This window comes from Stegodyphus dumicola, chromosome 2 (assembly GCF_044657685.1).
Source record: "Stegodyphus dumicola isolate Sdum_Otavi_A_Nest chromosome 2, ASM4465768v1".
Taxonomy (NCBI): Eukaryota; Metazoa; Arthropoda; class Arachnida; order Araneae; family Eresidae; genus Stegodyphus; species Stegodyphus dumicola.
This window is the reverse complement of record NC_140769.1, coordinates 172,302,853-172,327,101: the sequence shown is the minus strand read 5'-3', so window position 1 is coordinate 172,327,101 and position 24,249 is coordinate 172,302,853. Positions and strand designations below refer to the sequence as shown.

At 32.9% G+C, this 24,249-nt stretch overlaps 1 protein-coding gene across 1 annotated transcript in view; it reads left to right on the top strand.

Moving 5' to 3' along the window:
• The window catches only part of LOC146998652 (uncharacterized), a 464,415-nt gene that overhangs the window by 268,880 nt on the left and 171,286 nt on the right, over positions 1-24,249 (top strand). The window lies entirely within an intron of this gene.

Sequence of the window (24,249 nt, the reverse complement as noted above, 5' to 3'; positions counted from 1 at the left end):
TCTATAAATAATCTTCTTCAAATAATATAGCCAATATGGTTAGATACAGTCTTATCTTACCACTGATGCAATAGAATACTTTAGATGTCACGGTGTTCATCGAAGTTCTAAATTCATCCTCATTACAATAACGTTAGACAGCATTCACAGGATGAAAAACTATGTACCACAGATTCTCTACTGTTGAGAGATCTTCGAACCAGTGAAGTCCTATGCAAAGTATTTATGTTATTACTTGCCTAATATGGACAAAGAACAACTTATATACACTGCATAAAATGGCTATTATTATCTGTTTCGTGTGTCTGTATGTTGTATTTTTAGAAAATACCTCTTTGTACGCCTAGAAAATTATGTGCCATCATTGAATTCGTTATGCGTGCTACAGGTGATCAGCTGTTGAGGCTGATGTCATCTCAAAGCATGATTTTATCTTAAACTGTGTGACTCTCAATAATGGCATAGATAGCAGCTCTATTGCAATGTCGCCTATGTACTTTCCCTCAGCAATATAATTACTACAATAGAATCGAGATGAACACTGAACTGCTACGTATCATGTAAGTTTGATGCAACAATCATGGCAGATTTCAGGATGACAAGGTGCTAATGAAAATAATGTCAAAGGCTCTTAAGATATTACAGAGTTTGATTCAGATTTCTTTCAAAAAGAATATTTTGAGACAGGATATGTATGAAGCAGCAAAATTTCTCCATATGCTGCACAGAACATTGCCATTTGTGAATTGTACTGTACAATGGCGCGATTATTGTGATGTTTATCTTGGTACCAATCCTAGTTCCAGAAGCCACATTAATTTTGATAATTGACTTCAAAATCTATCCACAGTTGTTGCATGACTCTGATTTATGATGAGACAAAGACCAATCGGCTCCTCTTAGGTTTATGGCTGAACCTGCAGTAAATTCATCATTTGATGAAAATGTTATAAATAGCACCCTAAAGTCAATATCGTACCTTAAACTTTACAAACACTACTAAACGACCACGTGAGGGATGACTTAGTGGAAATGTTTGAGAAGCAATATCAGAAATACCTAAACGATACTACAAAGGCTTTTTCTGATACTGTTAAGAAAGCTAAAACTTAAAACGTGACTGATTTTTCATTTTTTGTTTCTTTTTTATTACACTTTCAAATAGCGCATTAACCAGAGACTAGAAGAATTGGCATAACCTATTCATTACCAACTTTTGTACATTTTAGTGAAATTGTATGTCAAATTGTTGTAGTTTTCTGTATAATGTAACATAAGAAGTTTGAGAAACCGATGCTCTACCGGGAAAAAAAGAATACAAGGACAAGTCTATGTAACATTGAGTAAATGGCTATCTCGCTAATTTGGCGATATATTGGCAAGCTAACAGTGGTTTCGGTGACTAATTTTTGTAGCCAAATTTAGCATGAAATCAGCAAAAGTCGCCAAACTTGGTGACCATTTGGCGACAAAACACAAGAGACGAACTCCTGCCCTGGTCGCAGGTCGCAATAAAGGAATTGCGGGAGTTCGCAGGAATTGCGTCCGATTTCCGAGATACCATCCAAGCGGGCGCAGAACCCGCGGTTCCCTTCGGGCTTTGTACAAAGTTTGGGAAGAATAAGAATGATCAGATTAAAAGAGAAATGATGACAACTTTGCTCCCGAGCACAACTCCGGTTGCAACGGACATATTCGTAAGAATGTTCTGTCCACTCTCTCAGTCCCCCAGCAGAGGGCCGAATGGAAGCAAACCCCCAAGGAAAGTCTCATATCTAACATGTTGCGACCCCGAAACCAAGGGCCAGACAAGAAAGTACCATATGGTCCCGCCGAGCCTGAACCCTCTCTTCAAATGAATGGAGGTTCTAGTCCTGTGAAGACTGATTACATACCCCGTGACTGAGACTGCCTAAGTACAGATCTAACCAGTAGCTTCACCGGTTTTCCTGTTTCGATCTCCGAGGGGTAACCATTTGTCCACAGTTTGGCCCGGTCCCTCTATAACTGTAATGGGTATCGTAACTGAATAACTGTAATTGATCATGCAACTGTAACCGTATCTGGCCCTCATGTGCCTTCCAGTAATTTCGAGAAACAGAAAGTACTAGAAATTTCTCGGCCGCCAGCTGGAAACTGTATAAGATCGGCGAGAACATCAGTTTCTCAATTGTTAGTTCAGAGCAACTTCGGAACTTCGGAGCCTTTTAGGTGCGCGTTGCATTCTGTTGTGTTGAACGTTCCTAGTAGTTTGAAGTGTAATACTGATTGTGCTGTGTGATACTGTGAAGAGCTGTACGAGCATTTTTGTGAAAATTTCCAGAATCGGGAAGTTTTTTTTTTATTTATTTTATTTTATTTTATTTTTTGATAAAATAAATTTTATTAAATTATCATTGGTTCTGAGTGCATTCAATCTGTTACGAACCCAAACGCACGCGCGTTGGTGAAGAATACGATTATGAATCTCTTGTATATTCCCATAAAAATGGCGCGGAGCACTGTCCAGTTGTAAAATGTAATTATCATAATTGGTGCTCAGTTAGGTTTCCAACATGACTTTCAATCAGTCACCGATCACAGTTTCTTGTTCGAAGAAAAATGGGCCGTACACTTTTCCGCGGCACCTCACATAAAACGTGCACAAAACTCAGGCTATACTGAAACCACAGATGTGGATATCTTAAAATGGAACACATACAATGCCTTTCCCTGTTGCGGCGCTATCTTGGAAATTGACGCTGTGCCTGCGCAGTAAGCTTGATGAGAAATTTGGACAGTTGCTTAAGTGTAGTTTTGTTGTAGGACAGTGTAGTTTTGTTGTTGTTGTTGCTTATGCTCAGTTGTCCGACGTAGTCAGCCGAAGCCCAGAAATTCCTCGTGGCAAAGAGCGTTAGAAAATGCCTGCAACAGCCTTGAGCACCATTCAGGTGACAGTACGATTTAGCTCAGTTCCGCGCCCAATTTTGATGGAAAGCACCCCGGGAAGACGGATCCGAGGGTCCCCCCCTCTCCCCTTTCACCAAACCACACGAGAGGATTTTCGGCTCGCCGCATATTTAGAGTGCCGCCATGCCACAACGACACTATACATTTACAAACACCCATACCTTCTTCGGGATTCGAATCCGAGCCCTTCGGCACGGCAATCAGCGATGCTAACCAGTATACCGGTTGGGCGGCATCCCCACAGTGTATGTTTTACACGGATAAGGTAATAAATACATTTCTTATTAACTTTTAAAACCGCACCATTCATTTATTAAACATCCTGTATTTCCCTTACCATATTTTGAAACTTGCCTAACATTACAAAAGTTATTAAGAATTATAAATTATCATGGTTTTAAATGAATTTATTGTTACTTAAGTATACCAGACATATTGATGGAAGTATTATGTTGCTTATTGCAAACCTTAGAGCCTTCGTTAACGTGGAAACGTAATTTAGATTAAAATTGCACTTAGGCAGCTGAGGAAGTTTCTGCCATTAAACCATACAAATTTAGTCCTACAATATTTACAAATATTACGCTGATTCTTGTTGTTTGACTTCTCCAATAACTGGAAGAGTAATACCAGAATTAATGCGTCATTATAACAGCAAATGAAATAAGAGCTTGTAAGGCATGTCGAATATCAATTCAAAATTTTCTTACAGGTAGCACGCTTTCCCTCTAATACAGTCTTTCAACATTTCGCCCCCATAACCGCTTTACCTAATTATCTTGTTTCAGCAATTAAAGCTCCTTCTATGGATGAAATATTATCCAACATTAATATTTCTCACAAAGAGTTAAAAATCGTGACAGCAGTTATAATATTTGTCTTCCTTTTTTCTTTCATTAAGCTCATGCTTTTTAAACAAATTGCTCTGACGAAACGGATGTAATAACCGGTGAAGAATAAAGTGATATTTACGGTGAACCAAAGATTTCTAGCTCTTTTAAGATGCTTCCTTATTGTCAGAAATAGAGTTAGATGTCTGAATCTGTTGAAAAATATGCTGTCCTCGGCACATAAAATTTCTTCTCTGTAGGAAATAATGTCAGACACGAAGAACACGCGCTAAATAAAAATGATTATTAATTTGATGAAAAGGTGTAATATCTCTGTTTATGTCTCAAAAAGGTGCGAGGTCGTGATGATTATAATGCGAAAGCAGATGGCGATGAATTTCCAAGACAATTATTATACTATTATGGTATTCAGTTTATTTAAATTTCGTAGTATTGTTAGCTGTCACCGTGGTTCCCAATCATTTGGAAAGTCTTGAAAATTCATGGAAAGTTAGAGAAATGAAAACTGATGAGGATGAAATACGAAGTTGTTTGAAAATATCAAAATAATTTATCTAATGACGTGCAAATTAGTCCTTGCAAATAAATCATTTTTATAGATATAGTGCTGCTGACTACTTTTGTGATCGCGCTTGAATCCAGGTGAGACTTGGATGTTTGTAAGTGTATAGTGTCTGTGCGTAGTACGGGGGGTACGTAAAATTCTGGCTAGACGAGACTTAGAGTAGGAGAAGAGAAGTTCGGATCCTTCCTCCAAGGTGTTATCAAAACTGGGACGGAACTCTCCCATTCTTACGGTTATAAAATTGGTCACCTGTATGGTACACCATCCACATTCTCGATGAAAGGACGACTATGACTGATGGGTATTGGCCATTTCCGATGAATGCATTAAGTTGCAAATCCCCAGCCATTTGAAAGCAACAGTAACAACTTTCTTGCAAATAATAAAAGTACACGTGTAAATAGTAGTAGTCAATAAATAAACACTACACTTTTTGTTAAAAAGAAAACAAAAGAACCGTTGTAGAGACATCAGTTTTAGAGAAATGTACAGAATATATTTTTGCAAGCAGGAGTCATGTAAAGAGTGCAGGGCCTTCGCCGGGACTCCAACCCTGGACCTTCTGTAATACTCGTTGAGCATGCTTCCAATTACACTACGAGGGCATGCGGAAAGGAGGGAGAAAGGACCTTATGCACGCCCCCTTTTAAAGGGCGATTACGGATCCAATCGCCAAATTAACGGATCCAATCGCCAAATCCTGGTGGTGGCGAATTATCGTCCACCACCTTTTAGTTCGGTAGCCACTTGTACAGTCATTAGATTTTTTGATGCTGAAGACAGGAAAAATGTACAATACCCTGGCCGGACTCGAACCCTGCGCCTCTCAAATACGCATCGAGAGTATGCTTCCAATTATACCATGAATGTTTCCGGACAGGAGGGAGAAAATACCTTATAGAGTTATGGTAATCCATCCCTCACCTCGAGACATGATTTGACCCGAGGCTACCTACCAATGCCTCGGGTACCAATACCCGACAAATGTTTTCATTTGTTAATAAATTTGCATTCACTGCTGTGAAACAAAGCTTTTTTGCTCGTACATTTCCATTTTTTTAGCTCGTACATTTCCATTCGCCTTTTGAAAATCATTGTGTGTTTTGAAAATCGTTAATTAAATCGTGTATTAATTAAATATTTTTTCCCAATTTGAGCTCCTTAGTTTTATTGTGACATCGCATTAATAATATTTGTTACGAATGATGCACTGTTACGAATTTCGTTTCAAACTTAAAAGTTTCCCCCCCCCTTGATTCGATATTTCGTTTAAACAAAAAATCATTTACTTCATAATAATGGGTAAGCTAAATTAGATTTTTATAACATAGTTATTTCTTTCCATTTTGTAATAAAAGCATAAAACTGTTCAACTACTCTAAATTTAGCAATTAGTTCATTATGTAAGGAAATTAGAAAATGCGGAATTAAAAAGGAGGTCATTTTAGTAATATCATATCTAAATTGCACTGTTATTTATTTTTATAATAATTCCTATGATGTTATTGTTTTTTACAAATCACTAATATAGTGAATATTGCGATTATTTCTTGTCGATTACTAAATTAGTAATTCCTTTCATACAATACTTTAATAAAGAGATAAAAAATGTGAATGTAAATTAAATATTAAATAAATACTTAATATTAAGACACAATAACACGCCGAATAAATACTAATTCAGAAGACAAACAACAAAAATCAGCGTTATATTATAATCAGCGTTAGAGGATGGTGGTTCGGTAAAACCATCGAAACTAGTCCTGTGGAAATTTTGTAAATATAACGCTGATTTTTGTTGTTTGTCTTCTAAAATACTTAATATCTTCATTAGTTACTGCCTCTTTTACTTCTACAGAAATGTTATCAACAGTCGTCTGAATTTTATTATTAACCCAAAGGAGTGTTAGCCCAAAAGGGCTATTAGTTTAGAAACAGCACTTTGCGTCGAATCGCTATAAACGGCTGTGTCCCTTTCATATTGTTGCCACCAAATATTAGAGTCCTGCATTATATTTAAAGAAATTAAATAATGAAGAATCTGCATGAATGCATGTATGTTTCTCGCATTGCGGAAAAACAACGGTACGTAGAGATATTGAATTTTGAATGACGTAGTCCTTCCCTCGAATATGGGCATCTGGAAGCCCAGCCTGGAATTTGTTCTATTATCTAATCCACATTTCGTCAACTCTTAACGAATTTTTGATTAACAAACTGAACGATTTCAAAGCGAGCAGTGGCAATACTGTACAGAATGAAACATTTTTAACTCGATTGCGCGAGACTGTGTATCGGAAATTCTAAAGATATGCTGCTTTTAAGTATTTTGTGATTTTGCTGTTGAATCGAATTTTATGTGGCGTATGCACCAAGAGGGACATTTAATAAATAAAGTAAACACACACACATGTTAATAATAAAATGACAAAAGTTTTGTAAAGCCATCTTAGGAAGAAAAATGAGCATTGATATGGGGAACTGAGAATGAAAAGACAGAAAATTTATGCAAACACTTAATGCTGCATCTCGAATTCTAATATTGCTATGCTGGCTTTAAAATTTTTGTGATTTTATTGTTGACTTGTATATGGCGTAAGTGTGAAGAAAATCAGGCTCAATAATAAAGCTAAAAAGACACAAAAAAATGTGTTAATATTTGGGTGTGTAACAGCAGGCAAACTAAAGGGGACGTAAAAACCTGAATAAAACCCGTTTGGGCAATTGTTAAAATCTGAAACCTTTCATATTTTTTATTATCATTATTATTACTGCTATTATTAGCCTTAATTAGACAACAAGATCACTCTGTAGATCAGCAGTCTCAAACTGGTGGCCCCGGAAATAATTTTATGCCGCCCGTGAATACATTTTCCATAAATTCATGGTATTATATATTAATTATATACATTATATTTCAGTCTAGTTTTGCAATTGTTTTATTACCATTAATGATGAAATTGAATAACTCCCAGAAATTCTACAAATAAAACTACCTAATTTAAACAGTGGCATAAATCTTATTCAAACATTTGAGGATACACATTTGATAAAGTTTTTATCATGACTTGTTTAACCTTTTTCTCGTGCTTTCTAAAAGATAAATACCCTGAGTTACGAGTGTTTGCAATAAGATTGATCTCTTTGTTTGTGAATACATTTATATGCGAACAGATTTTCTTTCACAGTTGAAAATTAATAAGTCTGGAAACAGAGAACCAGGCTGATGAATGAGCAAGGATAATTCGTGATATCGATAGTTTCTAGTAATTTTCCTCCAAGGTTACACACTTTATCGTTATCGAATCGAATCACTTTATCGTTATTTCTCAGTTATCGAAATCGAAACGCTATGAGATGCTGTAACTGAAAGCTTTACTAAGAAATAAAAAGTTTATAATGTTGCGTGCGTACGGGTTCGTAATACAATAGATTGAATGTACAAATCCGATAATAGGTTAATAAAATTTATTTTTATCAAAAGAAATATTTCATAACTCTGGAATTTTCCACAGAAATATTCATACAAGTGTTCACAGTATAATCAGTAGTTAAATTTCAACCTACTAAGACGTTAAACACAATGCAATGCAAAGTACATCTAAAGCTAACTTGGATTTATCTCAGTTCACGCAGAACTACAACTCGCAACAACAATAACTAAGCAAATGAGAGCAGATTCTCTCTCTTCGGCCTTAAATAGTTTTCAACCTCTTGAAATTACTGGAAAACAATACGAGGGTGGAATTATGGTTACAACTAACCCAGTGGTCAGTAACATTTATTCAACCTCAATATATCTTATGGTGATACAGGAACAGGGCCAAAATGGTCGCCAAGTTTAACAACTTTTGAAAATGTCTCACCAAATTTAGGAACAAAATACGTCTCTAAAACCTTTGTCAGCCTAGCTATATCTTGCGAAATTACAGAGATACCCATTTACTCACTGTTAAATGCACTTCTCCCTGTATTCCGTTCGTGGCATAGCTTTCTCTTAAAATTTGTCTCGCGTTACATTACACAGAAAAATACAACAGTTTTTCTTATAATTCTACTAAAATTACCTAGATAAATAGAAAATTCGTAACAATAATGTTTACATACAAATACGTGTGCGTTTTTCCTGTATACGTCAAAAAAAGTTTAACAAATAAAAGAAAGATAATACATGTGAAAATGTTTCGAAATTTATTTATTTGTAGTTTAATTAAGTGGTTAATATAAAACTTTAGAATTATTTGAAATAAAAGTCAGTCTGGAAACTTAATATTTAACTGTCGATGCGTTTGAAATTACAAAGTGTGACCAACAGAAATTTCTTCCTGATTATAAGCTTTAAATTTCACACGGAAAATAAATATAAATTGGAAAAGTTTCCATTTCGTCATTATTATTACCGTTCATGTATGTTTTGATGAATATTTGATTATTTAATAAATACAATTTAGCATTTAGTTAATTTTTTTTGTTAAGTAAAACTTTTCATTTTTATTTAAAAACATTTGGCCCAACAGCTGCTTTTAGATTATGCATTCGGTCCACAGGAAATTTCACTTTGAAACCATTGGTTACAAATGGTTTCAAAGTTCCATTCGACAGGCAAGCATACTTTAAATATTATCTGGATGGATAATTATTAACTGCTTCTTAAGCAATTCCAGAATAGCGAAACATTCCATCTATATCTCTTGATTATTTCCTTCTTAAAAACTTCAATTTTTCGTTCCATTTAGTCTTCTGTTTTCTTACACGCGTTATTTTTTCCATTGCACCCCTTCCCCCAAAAAACGTCGTTGTTGTTCTTAATCTTTTGAATTTTAATCCATATTTAAGCACCGCAAAAATAGAGGGGAGGAGTTTTCTTCAGCTGCAACGATTTCTTAAACTACGTTGAAGTTGAAAGCAACATATCATTAACGGATTGCGACAATAGCTCACAAAGCTCTACTGCAATTAGAAGACACTTGCTTCCATCACGCATAAATGCTTTCAGCTGCATATTTAATGTTATATTTTTCTCTAAAACTCTAGGAGTTTATTTGCGTATTCTCCTAAAAATCTTTCTGCGAAGCGTGCATGTTTTGGTAAATTCAAAATTTCGTTATTTAAAATGCTTGTTGTATATGTAAGGGGTTTTACAATTAATTTCTCAGTGTAAATCAAATTTCATATTAAGCAAAATGATACTCGTACGCAACCTATGTTTTTTTAATTATTTTATCACGTGCTCCATCATTAATCACTAAACGAAAAGGGAGGGATGTTTCCTGGAGGACTTTTTGAGGAAAACTGACTCGTACCCACTTTACACATGGAGAAACCACGAGAATGAACATGCACTCAACCCATTCGCTGGAACTCGCACCTATAACCTATAATAATATACAGACATTAGGTATTTTTGGAAGCAGGCAAGATAAAAAATTAGCAACGCCTTCGCACCACGGACCTCTGGAATACGCGTCCAGCGTGCAGACCACCGCACCACGAAGGCAGGCCAAGAAGGCGGGAGAAATACCTTATAACCTAACTACTAGTGTTCAATGGCTTTTACGGCTCGGCAGCTGGTGGGCAAGGATTTTGATTAATCGGCAGAGCTTCAGTTCATAAAAGTAAATTTGACATTACCAAATGTATTGCAATTCTTTCAACTTAATGATTATAAGTGTTATTATTATGTGATTATTCTTTCAATTTAATGATTATCAGTGATATTTATTATTTCACATTTTGATGAATTAACCTTTTTATAATTAATTGATTTATCCTAATTTTTTTTTTTTTACTTTTGATTTCCAAATTAAAGTAATATTTTAGAAGGTAAAAGGTCCCAGAGTCCGATTTTTTATGAATAATTAGCAATGAGTTATCAGTGCTTCTTGATTCCTATTAACTGCTCACAGTATATGCAAATTTTCTTCGAACTTTACTTATTTAGCGGCTTTCCTCTACACACTTCGAAACAGTTGGATAGAATGCTGATTTTACACAGCGCAGTTAGTCTACTTATGGATCTATCTGCGTTACGGAACACTGCTAAATCTTTTCAACCTCATTGATTGTTATAAAACATTTCTATCACTGCAGAATTATGAAAGTTGCATTTGAAAATAAAGTAGTTTTTATTTCGGGATTATTTCAATTAATTCACTAATTATTCACAATACTTTTAACCTCTTCCAGTTCAAAATCAAAACCATTCTTCTTTCTTTTTAAAAAATCTTTTCTTTTCATACTTCCGCATTTCACGCTAATTAATTTCTGTTCCTCATTATAATCATTATAAATAATTCCATTATTTATCATGATGTGCTATCCTTTTCTTTATGGTCTTCCTTGTTTAATAATTTCTAGTGCATATCATGTTTTATCATTAATACTGCTTCTCTTGATACTTTAATCCCTATTATATGCTTTTACTCCTATAAAATTACGAAAGCCAGTAAGTTTTAATTTACTGTTTAGCATTGCTTTTTAATCACCCGAAATAAAATGTTTTAACTTCTTAAGAATATCCCAAGATGCAGTGGCCATTAACAACATATACTGATGTGAATTGATAAAAATAATTCAAACCAGTTTCATTGTGGTCATATGTAAATCTATTCTATAGTGTGTAATCTAATATTTAAAAGGGTAATATATCTTTCTTTCCCATCAAAATGAGTTTCATTCATCAAAATTAATTCCATTCATCAAGATGAGAATGTACGTAAAACATTTTACTAGCTTTTATCTGAATTAGTAAATTATGAAAACAAAGAGTAAAATGTTAAAAAAAATTAAAGCTTTCAAATTTTATATTACGTCCAAACGGCCTTTTCTTAACGTTTTATGTCCCACCTTTTTTTTATTTAATATTATGTTCTTCGCACTTAAAATTCAATTCAACAGTAATATCACAAAATATTTAAAAGAGCATATCTTTAGAATTTCCGATACACAGTATTGCGCGCTGGAGATAATTTTTTTCCCTACAGTGTTCCCATTGCTCGCTTTGAAATCATTGAGTTTCTTAAAACTCGTGAAGGCTTTACAAAGTATGAAATAGATAATAAAACGAATTCCGAATTCCAAATGTGGGCTCCAGATGCCCATATTCGGGTGGAGACGAACGTTATTCAAAACTTGATGGCTCTAGATAACATTCTTTTATCACAATGTGATAAAAATGCATGCATTCATGCAGATTCTTCATTATTTAATTTCATTAAATATAATACAGGACTCTAAAATTTAGTGACAACAATTTAAAAAGTGATTCACCTTTTATAGTACGGTCTGTTAAGTTATACTAATTTTTTGCTGCATTTCATTTACACTTATTTCCTCGAATTTCATTAGAAACATATTTTTTATTCAATTAATTCAGTTTTCACTTCGCGGTAGAGCAAAAATACATAAAAACTCAAAACATCTTCGTTAAAAATTAAAAAATATGGAAAAATATAAAACACCAAATACAGTTAAAAAAACAGTTTTTGCAATTAAAATTAAAGTTTCTACGCAAAAACAAGCAATTCAGCCAGCGTGTAAGAAGGCAGATTTCTCGTTGCACCAAACTGAAAGTTCGCTTTCGGTCTCACTCGGTAAAAAGAGACGGAAGGTGTAGAAACTGACTTCATTCACTGTTCTACTAAGTTTCAAGCGTAAACAAATGATTGCTTCGTTAGGCTTAGTCCCACGTAAAAAAATGTTTAGATTAATTTTTAGATTGTTGATAGTTCTACAACTATTGCATGCAGATTAACTAAAGGCATAAAAACCTAAAAAAATATAATATATACATAATACACTAAATAATAATATATATATATATAATACACTTTCTGTGTGGCCGATTGCAACCAAAAAGGGAGGTGCACAACTACATGTTATAGCAGTCTGATATGCAAAATCTCAACGTCCTGAAGCTACTCGTTTTCTGCGTTTTCTGAGTCATGCGAGATACATATGTACGTACGCACGTAAAGACGTCACGAAAAAAATCTCTTCTGAATCCATTTTAAATTCGTTTTACAATCTTTTCTGGGGGAAAAAGAATCCTTTAATGTGTTCTTACGTGCAGATATCACTCAAAAATCATCGTTAAATTACATTCGATGGCTGTCGAAATGAATATTTTCATTGAAATAAGATACCTGTAATTTTTCGGGATTACAATACTTCTTTTACTTCGTACAAGGTTGTAAAAAAACGTGTTTGGTAAATAATCTGTTCATTATAGATGTTTGAGAGTTAAATATGTTTCTTACTGGTATTGAAAGTAAAAGTTCATACCAGCGTATTCACGAAGAAATCCGCTATCATGTTCTCTTTGATGAACTTTTTGCCATGGTATATGAGCATAGCAACTGGCCAAGCAGAAAGCTTCAAATGCATGATTATGGACCAAAATTGCAAGTATAAAAACACAACACTTGAATCAATTTGAGGTTATAAGCTGTATCAAAAAAAACAAGAACTATTGATAAAGGGTGTGGTAGTGAGATACATCCTACACAATGAAATAATTTCAAGATGATAAATTGATTCAGTTGCATGCAAGTCAACCCAGATAATGCGACGACATTTATTTTCATATAACAGTGCCATTTTACAAAAATATTTTTTACCCAAGCAATACATTTAGAAAGAGCTAAAGAAAGGTATATATATATATATAAAGGTATATACATAATATTTTGACTATCTTTGGCACTTTTAAGCGTAGCGTGTTCTGAACGGACGTATTGTATTAAATATACGATACGAAAACAAAATACACGGAATAATACAATGTTGCTCGAAATCAAATCGTAGATTTGTCAATCAAATCTTAAGATTTGTAAAACGACGCGAAGCAAAACGTTAATATCATATGTAGGCAGGACGGTAGAATCAGATCAACATAATGATCTGTAGATTTGAGGTTGAACAAGCACGATGAAGAATAGTACTTGGCGTTTGAATGAAAATGATCATTGCAATTTATATTACGTAATTTTTCATTGGTCTTGTCTGTAAATGGTAAATTACGTAAAACTGCCGATCTCGGATCATTTTATCTCTGATTTAACCCTCTGAGCTGCCAGGGTTTTCGCTAAGAAAGCACAAATTTCCCAAAACTACTATCAGAACAATTTTTTTTTTAAATTTTAATGTAAAAACTCTCCTGGTATTTCATACTTGGATTCGTGTACTTTTGATATATTGCCTTAATTTCTTTGACATATTTTAATATGCACGTATATATACGTTCTTACAGATATCACAAAAAATATTCTAGGCCGTATATATACGGCCTTGCCGCTTAGAGGGTTTTAATGGCAGACTCTATTCTATAGAAGAGCTAACCATTAAATCAGTTTGTTTTATGTGGATATTCTTAAGCCGTATTTCTAAATACGAGTCATTATTTCCTAGGATGTCCAACATTACGAGCACTCTTATTTAAAGTAGAAAAATGTTACAAATTTTGCTACATTTAAAAAATTTAATTTCATTTCTGTCTTTCAAAAATCAATAAACTTCGCGTGCATTTCACTGAAAAAGAACACTATGTTGGAAGGGGATGTCTATGATGTTTTAAAAGCAGCAATGCTTACAATCAACTCCAGATATGATCTTTCTCAAAACGTGTTGGTAATATCAAAAGCAAAAATTGTTCCACTTTGAATGTATCTTTCCGACACCCATTTCATTGTTTGGAGATACAAACGAATTAACATTTAAAAATTTCTTCTCTGCAACGACAAAAGCCAACTGAAATTACATTCTTAGCATTGAATGTGTTCATTATCATCCATCATTCCATTGATAACGATAAGTTTCTTTAAGAGCATGTTATTGCAGTAACATGAACAGGCGACGTACAGTGAAATTACTGAAAGATGTTTCATTTGTTGGATTATGAATGAGAGTGACGCAATGCATACAAATAAGTTTAATGCTGGATGGAAGCTGCATTGACGCTGGGAGTGTTATGTTTGTTCGCAGCTTGTTAAGCTTTGATAATGAAGGTGGAAGTTCTTGGAAGGAATTTCAGCTTATCAGTTATGAGTTGTTAAATGTTGCAAAGCATTCGTTACGCTTATGTTCAAATACTAATTGATGGATAGAGGAATCTTGGCAACTAAAGTGCGATTACAGTTTAGACTTAGCAATATAATTAGTTTTATGCGTTAAATGAGAATCGTGTAGTATAAAACGGGTTATGACATTAATTTTTCTTAATTATATTTACTTACAGATGGGCCTTTAAATGAAAAGCTGCTAAGTTGAACGAAGGTAATCAAAAATATTCATCATAGTTACTATTCAACTGAGCAAGTGACTTCATCATAGTTCAACTCAACTCAGCACCTACCATCTGAATTCATTACTTGTTTTGTGCATAAAATCAGTTCTAGACCTTCTTGAAATGATTCATGCGATTTGAAGTAGGCTCTCTTCAACAACTGCTTATTAAGCGCAATAAAAACAAATACATCTCAAGGTGACTTTTTTATGCTCATTTCACTGAAATTTCGCAATAGCTTAATATGAGCGGGTATTTCATTGGTTTCGATCGCTGGTCAGTTTAGAGATATAAGAATGAATATCGTCATAGAAAAATTAAGCCCTTTTTTACTTCCTTGTACGAATTATACGAAGTAAAGAAAATACTGTAACTGCGAAAAATTTTGAGTTGAACGCCAGATGAATATAAACTGCACCTCGTGAAAATTCTCTCTGCTGGTATTCAGTTGAGAGTTCGACTCAAGACGTATTGAAAGAAAGACGATGGTTGTATTCTTTTAAACAAGTATTAATTCTGTTAAGGATTTATTGTATTTTCGAAAATATGTATATGTTTTATAAGGTATTTCTCCCGCCTTCTTGGCATGCATTCGTGGTGTGGTAGTCTGCACACTGGGCGCATATTCCATAGGTCCGCGATTCGTTTCCCGGTGAAGGCGCCGCATATTTTTCACTTCTCTTGCTTCCAAAAAAAATCTTAATGTCTCTACAGTGGCGCCCGAACTAAAAGGGTGTTGGATGATGATTCTCCACACCCAGGATTTGGCGATTAGGTCCCCTAAAACCCCAGTCCCCCTTTAAAAGAGGGGGTATATAAGGTATTTCTCCCGCCTTCTTGGCATGACTTCGCAGTGTGGTGGTCTGCAACCTGGCCACGTATTCCATAGGTCCGCGATTCGATTCCTGGCAAAGGCGTTGCTAATTTTTCATCTCTCCTGCTTCCAAAATGTCTCTGCATTTTTAATGTAATTAAACGTGTTTCCGATTTCAAGAAACTCCGTAAATGTTCCTGTCACCCGCAACATAGTACTGCAATATTTCAACGAAAATATCCATTTTCGTTTTTCCATTCGTATTCTCGAATCCATTTGAACGATGGTTTTCGGTGACATCTGTACATACGGACAAATTAAAGAACTATTTTTTCAAAACGCATTGTAAAATGGATTTAAATTGAATTCAAAAGCGCTTTTTTCGTGTCATTGTTCGTATGTACGTAAGGAAGGATGGATGTATTTCATATAGCTGAAATACGATGCCGTAGAACGTTGAAATTTTGTATATGTGACTGATATAACATCTAAGTGACTAGTGGAAAACACTCATGTAAAATTCAGGGTTATATAACGAAACAAGCGCATGCCAAAATGGTTGAGTTCAGCTTTGATAGTGTATTGCATAATTTCGCTTGTTCATTTTGCAGCGTAAAATGCTAGATATATTTTATGTTTTTCTAAGGATGTCTTTTCTTTTAATGATTCCATGTATTTTCTTTGCTTTAAGATTCGCTATATTTTTATAACTATACAACACAAAATAAATTCATTAAAAATGAAAGAAGATCCTCTAATAACGAACATTTGCTTGTGTCATTCAAGAAAGAATTTGCCTATGGAACGATCAATGAAATTCGAATAATTCTAAGCAGAACTAAGCAAACTTTATGGTCTTTACCTCAATTTTATAAAATTTAATTATTTTATGCATTCTTGACGAATGTTTGCGATTTTAAAATTCATTTAAATCTAAATATGAAATACAAAATTGTACAGAGTAATGAGACAGGTGCTTAGTTTTATATCCGCTTTCATAGCGTTATTAATTTTAAAGTGGATTAGAAGTTTTATTAACATTATAAGCTGTAAAACCCAAAATGTTTCATTGTAAAGCAAAATTATGTTCGCCATCGTCTAATTTTTCTCCTATGCAAAAATCCAGTGTGCACGTGATTCTAACTTTTGTTCTGAGCTTCCATAAGAAGTTTAAAAGTAGTAAGTACCAGTTCTGTAATTAATCAAATAATGCTTTTAATTAAAATGAACAAACAACGTACCTGTGTCCTGTCCAACGTTTAACCCTTATCTTCAAATGCAATGATCTCTCGCAAGTAATTTTTTTGATGTATTAATGCTGATGTTAACTCATCCAGCGACCGGAAAGAATTAAACGCTTTTTACCGCTCATTGTTACTAGTCTAACTCACGAAAGAAGCTAAATTCTTTGATCCCTCATTAATATCTTTCAAGCTGTTTTTGATTATTTTCATCTTAGAAAACATTACTTATAATCGTAAACACGCATTGGTTCCGTGGATCTGAAGTGATTTAAAACTGAAATGTAAATTTATTTTCACTTTCTCACGTACATATTCATATTTTTATACGTTTTTTTATAATGTATAGTATTTCTAATATTTTTGTAACCTTAACTGGTGCCAAGGTTACACTCATTTTTTCAGTAGTTCAGAGTGGCAACAAAAAAAAAGTAGAACCGGAGTATTTAAAATAAAATATTTCATTGAAATTCTTCTTCCGAGTGTCTCATTTTACTAAATAAGAAAGTATGTAATTATTATTTCTGGAATGTCGCCAGCTGCATCTATACGTCCACGCCAAATACATTTTTTTTCTCTTCGCCTTTCTCTCTCTCTCTCCCTACTTTTTTTTTTTTTTTTTTTCCAAAGTCCAAAGGGGCTTTGTCCCTGAAGGACTATTGTTTTCGGTTTGCAATTTTGCGTTGAGTCTCTAGAAATGTCCGTTTCACCTTTCAAAATGTTGCCACCAAATGTTAGAGTCCTGCATTATATTTGAAGAAATTAAATAATGAAAAATATGCATAAATGTATGTCTATTTCTCGCATTGTGATAAAACAACGGTACATAGAGCCATCGAATTTTCAATGACGTAATCCTCCTACGAATATGGGCGTGTAGAAGACAAAATTTGAAATTTAGAATTCGTTTTATTATCGATTTTATATTTTCTAAAACTTTTATATTTTCTAAACGAACTTTTTGAGTAACAAACTCAACGATTTAAAAGCGAGCAATGGCAACACTCTACGGGGGAAAAAAAGACCTTTTTATCTACAGCGTCCGCGGACCTGTTGTAAAAAGACATTATATTAATATTACATTGACTTCCTTAAGAGCTGATCATACTTAATTCTAACTGAAGCCAATACTTCAGCAATCTACAAAAATAATCATTTTATTTACAAAGCAACCTGCATTGCATCGGTGGTTCAATACTTACTATGTCGCAAACTGAACTAACTAACATTCTTTCTCAGAAGAGAAGCGCCCTCTAACGGCGATACAGAAATCGTTTGTGGGGTTTTTCAACACTCCCCACCTGATAATTTTTTCAAATGTAAGAAAGCAACTTACATATCAATATCAAGTACATTTATTTATGTAAATATAAACAGCAAAAGGAAATTCTATAAAATAAACAAATATAGTTAACAGCATCAATTCAAATGTTACTCAATAAGTAAATATTAATTCGAATTACTAACAATAAATTATTAGTAATAACTAAACTAATTAACTAAAATTAATGTTAGTGAACATGAAATATAAGAAATAAAATTAAAAAGTTACGAAATTAGTCCATTTTCAGTCAGATAGTTCAAAAGGGTATATCAATTGCACAAGTCTCTTAAATTTCCCCCTTTTGGTTTTTACCACACAAGATATAAGTGTTGTCTGATATTCTTTTCATTTTAGTAGACTCTTTCTTGTTGGAGAGCTATTCAGGATCTCAGCAATGTTGTATGGATATTCATCTGTATGTCCGAAAATCAGCCGGCGAAAGCGGTTCAGGTTCATGTAAATCGTTGTAAACGTAGGTCAAAGGACATCTGTTCACAATATTTTCGACCTCTGTCAACACATCCATAAATTCTTCAAAATTCAGTTGAGCTCTGCCTAATATCTTTTTCAACGGCTAAAAAACGGCTTTTTTAGGCTAAAAAAATGTGCAAAAATCCAAAATAAATTTTCCTTTCAAAATAAGGTAGCATTACAAATATAATACGCAATTGTTTTATTATGTTTTCAAAAACGATTTTTTAAAATCACCTCGAAACATAAAAACATTTATTTTTCATTCCGACTTTATTTTCCCATTCTTCCATTTTTCATTCTGACAATCTGCATCGACTTCTAAAACTCTGAAAACAACCCCCCCCCCAAAAAAAAGTCATAATTTCTGAGAACATTAGGGATTTTTTCTGTTTTCTCTATTATACCTATTATGTTTCATTCAAATTATTTCATTTTCTATCTGTTTTATGTCCTGTTATTACCTTCAATTAAACGCAAAACTGTCAGCCACAAAGATTACACAGAAATTCAGTATCTAGGTTACGCCGCGAAAGCAATTAACTTCCCCATTTGCAATGAGAAATCACTTTCTACGTGATGGCGATCACATTTGCATGTCTGCAGGTCAAGTTTAACACATAGCTTGTCGGTAACCTCGCTAACGACTAGTCTCAATCAACTTCCTCTGTCAGTCGTTTCTACTTATTGCCCACAGATGGCGTTGTTCTCTCTTTATAGTAAGCGGATTCTTAAAAATGAAAATAATTAACAATGCAAGACATGGATAAGGTCCTTTGGGTGGCGATGCGCAAAAAGTGGGAGTCCAGTGGAGGAGGACAGGCTTGGTTTCCTTTGTATTCGGCCGACTTCAAAGAGAGTAGAAGAAATTACTATTAACTTCCTGTTTGACCGAATAATTCTTTGTTTGTAATTTTATGTACTACTAAATTGTTCTTAATACTTTGATGTCATGTAAAACAAGTTTGCTGTTTAAAATCAATTTAGAATTAGGTAAGTTCAAAAAAGGTTAACAACATGAGGTGGCAGAAATACGAGAACACATCGTTTGAAATTTATTTTCACGTTGGTAAAGTGCGAAAACGCGTGCATAAAGTTGCAGGCTGTAATGGAACTGCAATAATTTTCTTATCTCGCACTTCCCTGAACGATTTTTTGCGGTTTTGAGAAATCTTAAGAATTTAATGTTACTCAAAATACCAGCAAAATTATAGACTTCAGTGTAATTTTGCACGAAAGATATTCAAAACTGAAAATGTATTTTAAATATCAGCTTAAAGAATCAATATGTATAAAGAATCTGTTTTATTAGCTTTCCTTTAAATTATTTAAACTAGAATTCCTTTTCGGTAAAAAGGAGAGTGCATTATAATCATTACATAAAAAATTAAATATTTGTTATGTTGGTTTCAGATTTTTAAGCTAGAATATTAGTTAGTCCATTTTGAAATTTAATTCTTCAATAACTTGCAGTTAAAATTTCTGAAAATCCAAAAGCACATTTATTGCGAGCAATGTAATTATCACATAAAAGCTCAAAGGCATTGAATTGAAAGAATCTTTTTTTTTATCTTATTTATTCATCGATTTTTTGTTATTTAAATCTACGTTATTATCCCTCAAACATCGAAATTTTTTTGTTTTCTATCTTTAATATAGCTATTACCATCATTAGTGGTATCTTACTATGACACTAAGAAATACCTGTATATGATATGACATACCACTTACTATTGCTTGACAAACTGCTTGCCATGAAAGAATCCTAATATTTTTATGGATTTTTTTCATATATATGTATGTAAGATGAAAATATGTAAATAAAAATTATAATTTAAAGTAACGGTAATTTTTTGATTCTCCCTCTCTGTTCTAAAATCGTAGTAACTTCTCTGGATTACGTCATTTCTATATCATTCCATCTTGAATGACCTGCGCAACGCATGAAACTTATAGACTAACCAAGTGGGCGGAGCGTGCCTCACTCGCATGTCCGCAAGAAAGAGTAGGGACGATCTGGCTTACTTTAACACGGAAGCCTATGGCATTTGTATCACATAAATGTTTTCAATTATTAAATGTGATACGTTATATAAGTGATGAGATTATGAAAGTCACAGTTTTTGCAAATAAGATTTAATACATCTCATAAAAGCACTTTTTACTGCATTTTGCGCATTTTTTTCAAGCATAGTTCTCATATAAATTTCTTTACTTTAGTAAAACGGTAAAAATTCTAAACGCAAAACTTATGAACTTTTTTTGTGTACAAATAAGGTAAAATTAAATAATATTGATAGCACATGATGCTTCAAAACAAATAAGGTAAAATTAAACAAGATCTGATTTTTTTTTTTTTTTTTTTTTTAATTTTATGAGCATTTTCAGGCAGTAATTTTTACAATTATTATAACATAATCATTAATTATTAACATTACAAGATGATTGTTTATTTTAGCAATTCATAAAATTCGGAGCATAAACTTTTCTGAGTGTAATGAGGAAAAAAAAGATAAATTCTTGAAGCACTCAAATTTGAAATCATATTACGCCCAAAGGAGCGTTTTTTGTAACATTTTGTATGTTACCTTTATTTATTAAATATCATGTTCTTCGCAAGTAAATCACATAAAATTCAATTCAAGAGCTATATCATAAAATATTTGAAAATGGCATATCTTTAGAATTTCCGCGCTGGAAATAAAAATGTTATTCTCTATACAGGGTTGTCATTGCTTGCTTTGAACTCGTTGAGTTTGTTAATCAAAACTTCGTTAGAGTTACAAAATATGAAGTGGATTAAAACAAATTCGAAATTAGGCCGTCCAGATGCCCATGATCGTAGGGAGGATTACGTTATTCAAAATTTGATGGCTCTAAATTCTGTTGTTTTTTTTTTTTTTTTTTTACAGTGCGAGAGAAACATACATGCATTCATGCAGATTCTTCATTATTTAATTTCTTTAAATATAATACAGGGCGATAATATTTGGTGGCAACAGTTTGCAAAGTGAAAAGGACATTTATAGTGAAACAAAGCAAAATGCCGTATCGAAACTAATAGCTTTTCTGAGCTGCCGCCCCTTTGGGCTAATAAAATAAATTCACAATAAATAAGAAAACTAATGCAGAACTAGAAGTAAATTTTAAAAAATAATCACTATAAAATACTAACACAATTAATTATTACAGTTAAATACAATTTTTAACATTAGAATAAATGCATAAAATTATTAAAGTGTTATCACTATGATGTATTATGAAATAAGACTCCTTTATAGAATATTATGCTATAATATTCAGATATAATTAAAAAGCAGTACAATTAAGAAATTTAAACAAAAACTTTCAAAAATCCATTTTGGGGATTTTAGTATTTTCTTCTTATTTACACCAATACAAAGCATAAAAATTGAAAGAGAAAATTGTTTGTTTGAATTTTTCCCTTAGTTCAGATTTAAAATATTATTTTTTAAAAGAAGTAGATAAAAATTTCCTTACAGCATAGGAAAAGCTAAAAAAATATCCAAACCTGAAAGCATGCAACAGCTTTATAATTATTTAGAACATTAATTATGCTTGATAAACATGCTAAATTTTTAAAACTCAGTCTCAGTTTTAAAAATATCTAAAAATTCTAATTTGTGAAATAAGGCGCTATCACTAGCTTTTTCTTGAAAATTATATGCGCTTCAATAGCCAACTATTGTTAAGTTTCTGCAAGTCCTCCCTACTCCTCCGGATGTGGTCAAGGTGACAGCCGGGAATGCGGCAGGGCAAGGGAGAAAGCCCATTTGGGTTGGTCTATTTCTTATAAGGTCCATGGCGCAACGCTGTTGACGTAACTCTTGGTAACTGAAACTTTTCTAACCTAAACCAAAACCTTTTTTTTAACAAACTACCAGATTGGATTTTTTTAAATTCTCAGTTAGTTTGCAGCTCTGTTACCACTAGAATGCTATTTCATTTCGCATGTGCTTTGTCGTACTGCTTACTACGCCGTTATTAGAAATGTGATACTCTGTATAATATTGTAGCCTGAGTGTTATGTCCATGATCATGTGTGATGAAATTTATGTTTTTGATAGTTAGTTCATGTTCCGCAAGAAAGATTATGTTCAATCGGTCTACCAGTCTTTCCTTCGAATGTCATCTTTCTAATTATGCAGCAGTCTTTCTAAGGTTTTGTCACACAGACTTATATATATGTATGTGAATATGTGTGTGTGTTTAATGACAAGACTTTACAATGTTGGGCGTAAAACGTAGATCCATAATGAAGAGCAATACTTGGAAGCCCAGGTGGATTGAAAATTTATCTTTATTTCAATTGACTTTACAGCTACAATTCACGTGACAGACCAGTCTTGCCTGCTTCAGAACATTACATTTTAACTATTGTTGTGTTAGAAAGAACAGCATCAAGCAGCATCTTAACTAGAACATAGATAGAAGCAAAGTGCGCAGTTATCCAATATGGCAGCTCACCAAGAGATAGGTTTAAGTTCTCGAAAGTTTGAGTTCAAATTCCGCATTAGTTACGTCATTGGCATTATTAAGCCATACGTGTGGATTGATCTATAAATGACCCAGTCGAGTGAAACTTTTATGCATTGCAAATACTAGGAGGGGGACATGTAAAAATATAAAGGAGAAATTTAAAGAGCTATTGTTAATTAAGTTACTAATTTATCAGAGATTTATTTTCTTATTTTATATTTTACACACACACATATATATTTCATACAACACTCTAAAAATTAGGGCATAAATAATTTATTTGTATACAAGCTCTTTTCTTTAAACTGAAATACTGAAAGGAAAATGGCATAAATCGGATACTTTTATTTATTTATTATAAAATCATAAATAGTCATTCGTTAGCTCTTAAAAATTATGCATTAGTTTCCTTGTAAATTATTAAACACTTTTATAAAATTGCGTCAACAATTTTCTCGTCAGCTAAGTTATGTTTAATGTTATAACTATTAATGAAATTTATAATAATTTATGAAAATAAAATTGGTACTTTGTATCGTGTTCCAACCTTAAAATGTACTTTGTATACTGATTGCTCTTTAATTCAGCTCGTTATGTTGTAATTAATAACCTAATTAGTACATTTTGATTTTTTATGATTTTCAGATAAAGATTAAATTCTCGAAAAGAACCAGAAGTCCTTAAAATGCCTGTTTATAGTATATAAAACTGCAATATTAATATATACTTATACATATATATTGCTGTTAAATAGTACTTTAAAGGTATATTATATAGTATTGTAAATTTCTATATTATATGGTAAGATTACTATATTATATATTATTAGTAAATACTAATATACTATTTTTTAGTTCAAGCTCTGCGTCATATAAATCTGTGTCAGGTCCACTGAGGTAATCGCTTAAATAAACGATATGTAAAATTAAAGAAACAAATTAGATAATTTTTTGCAAATATTCCCTCTGGGAGCAATAGTATATGAAATTACAAACCTATTGATGCTTAACGAAATTTTTCCTAGCATTATTTGCATTTCTGTATCGTAAAAAGCAATATTTCTATAACCTTGACTACAAATGCTTTTAAATCCGGATTAAAAGCTGCAGTCAAACAAGTCTGGAAGTAATAAATAACATAATTCAGTATCAGTTTAATTTTCAATTAAAAAACATTATTGCTCTGAAGATCAATACTTATCTTGATGTAATTATTTTGTAGTGCATTAATGAAATAGAGGCAGGGGCTGTTT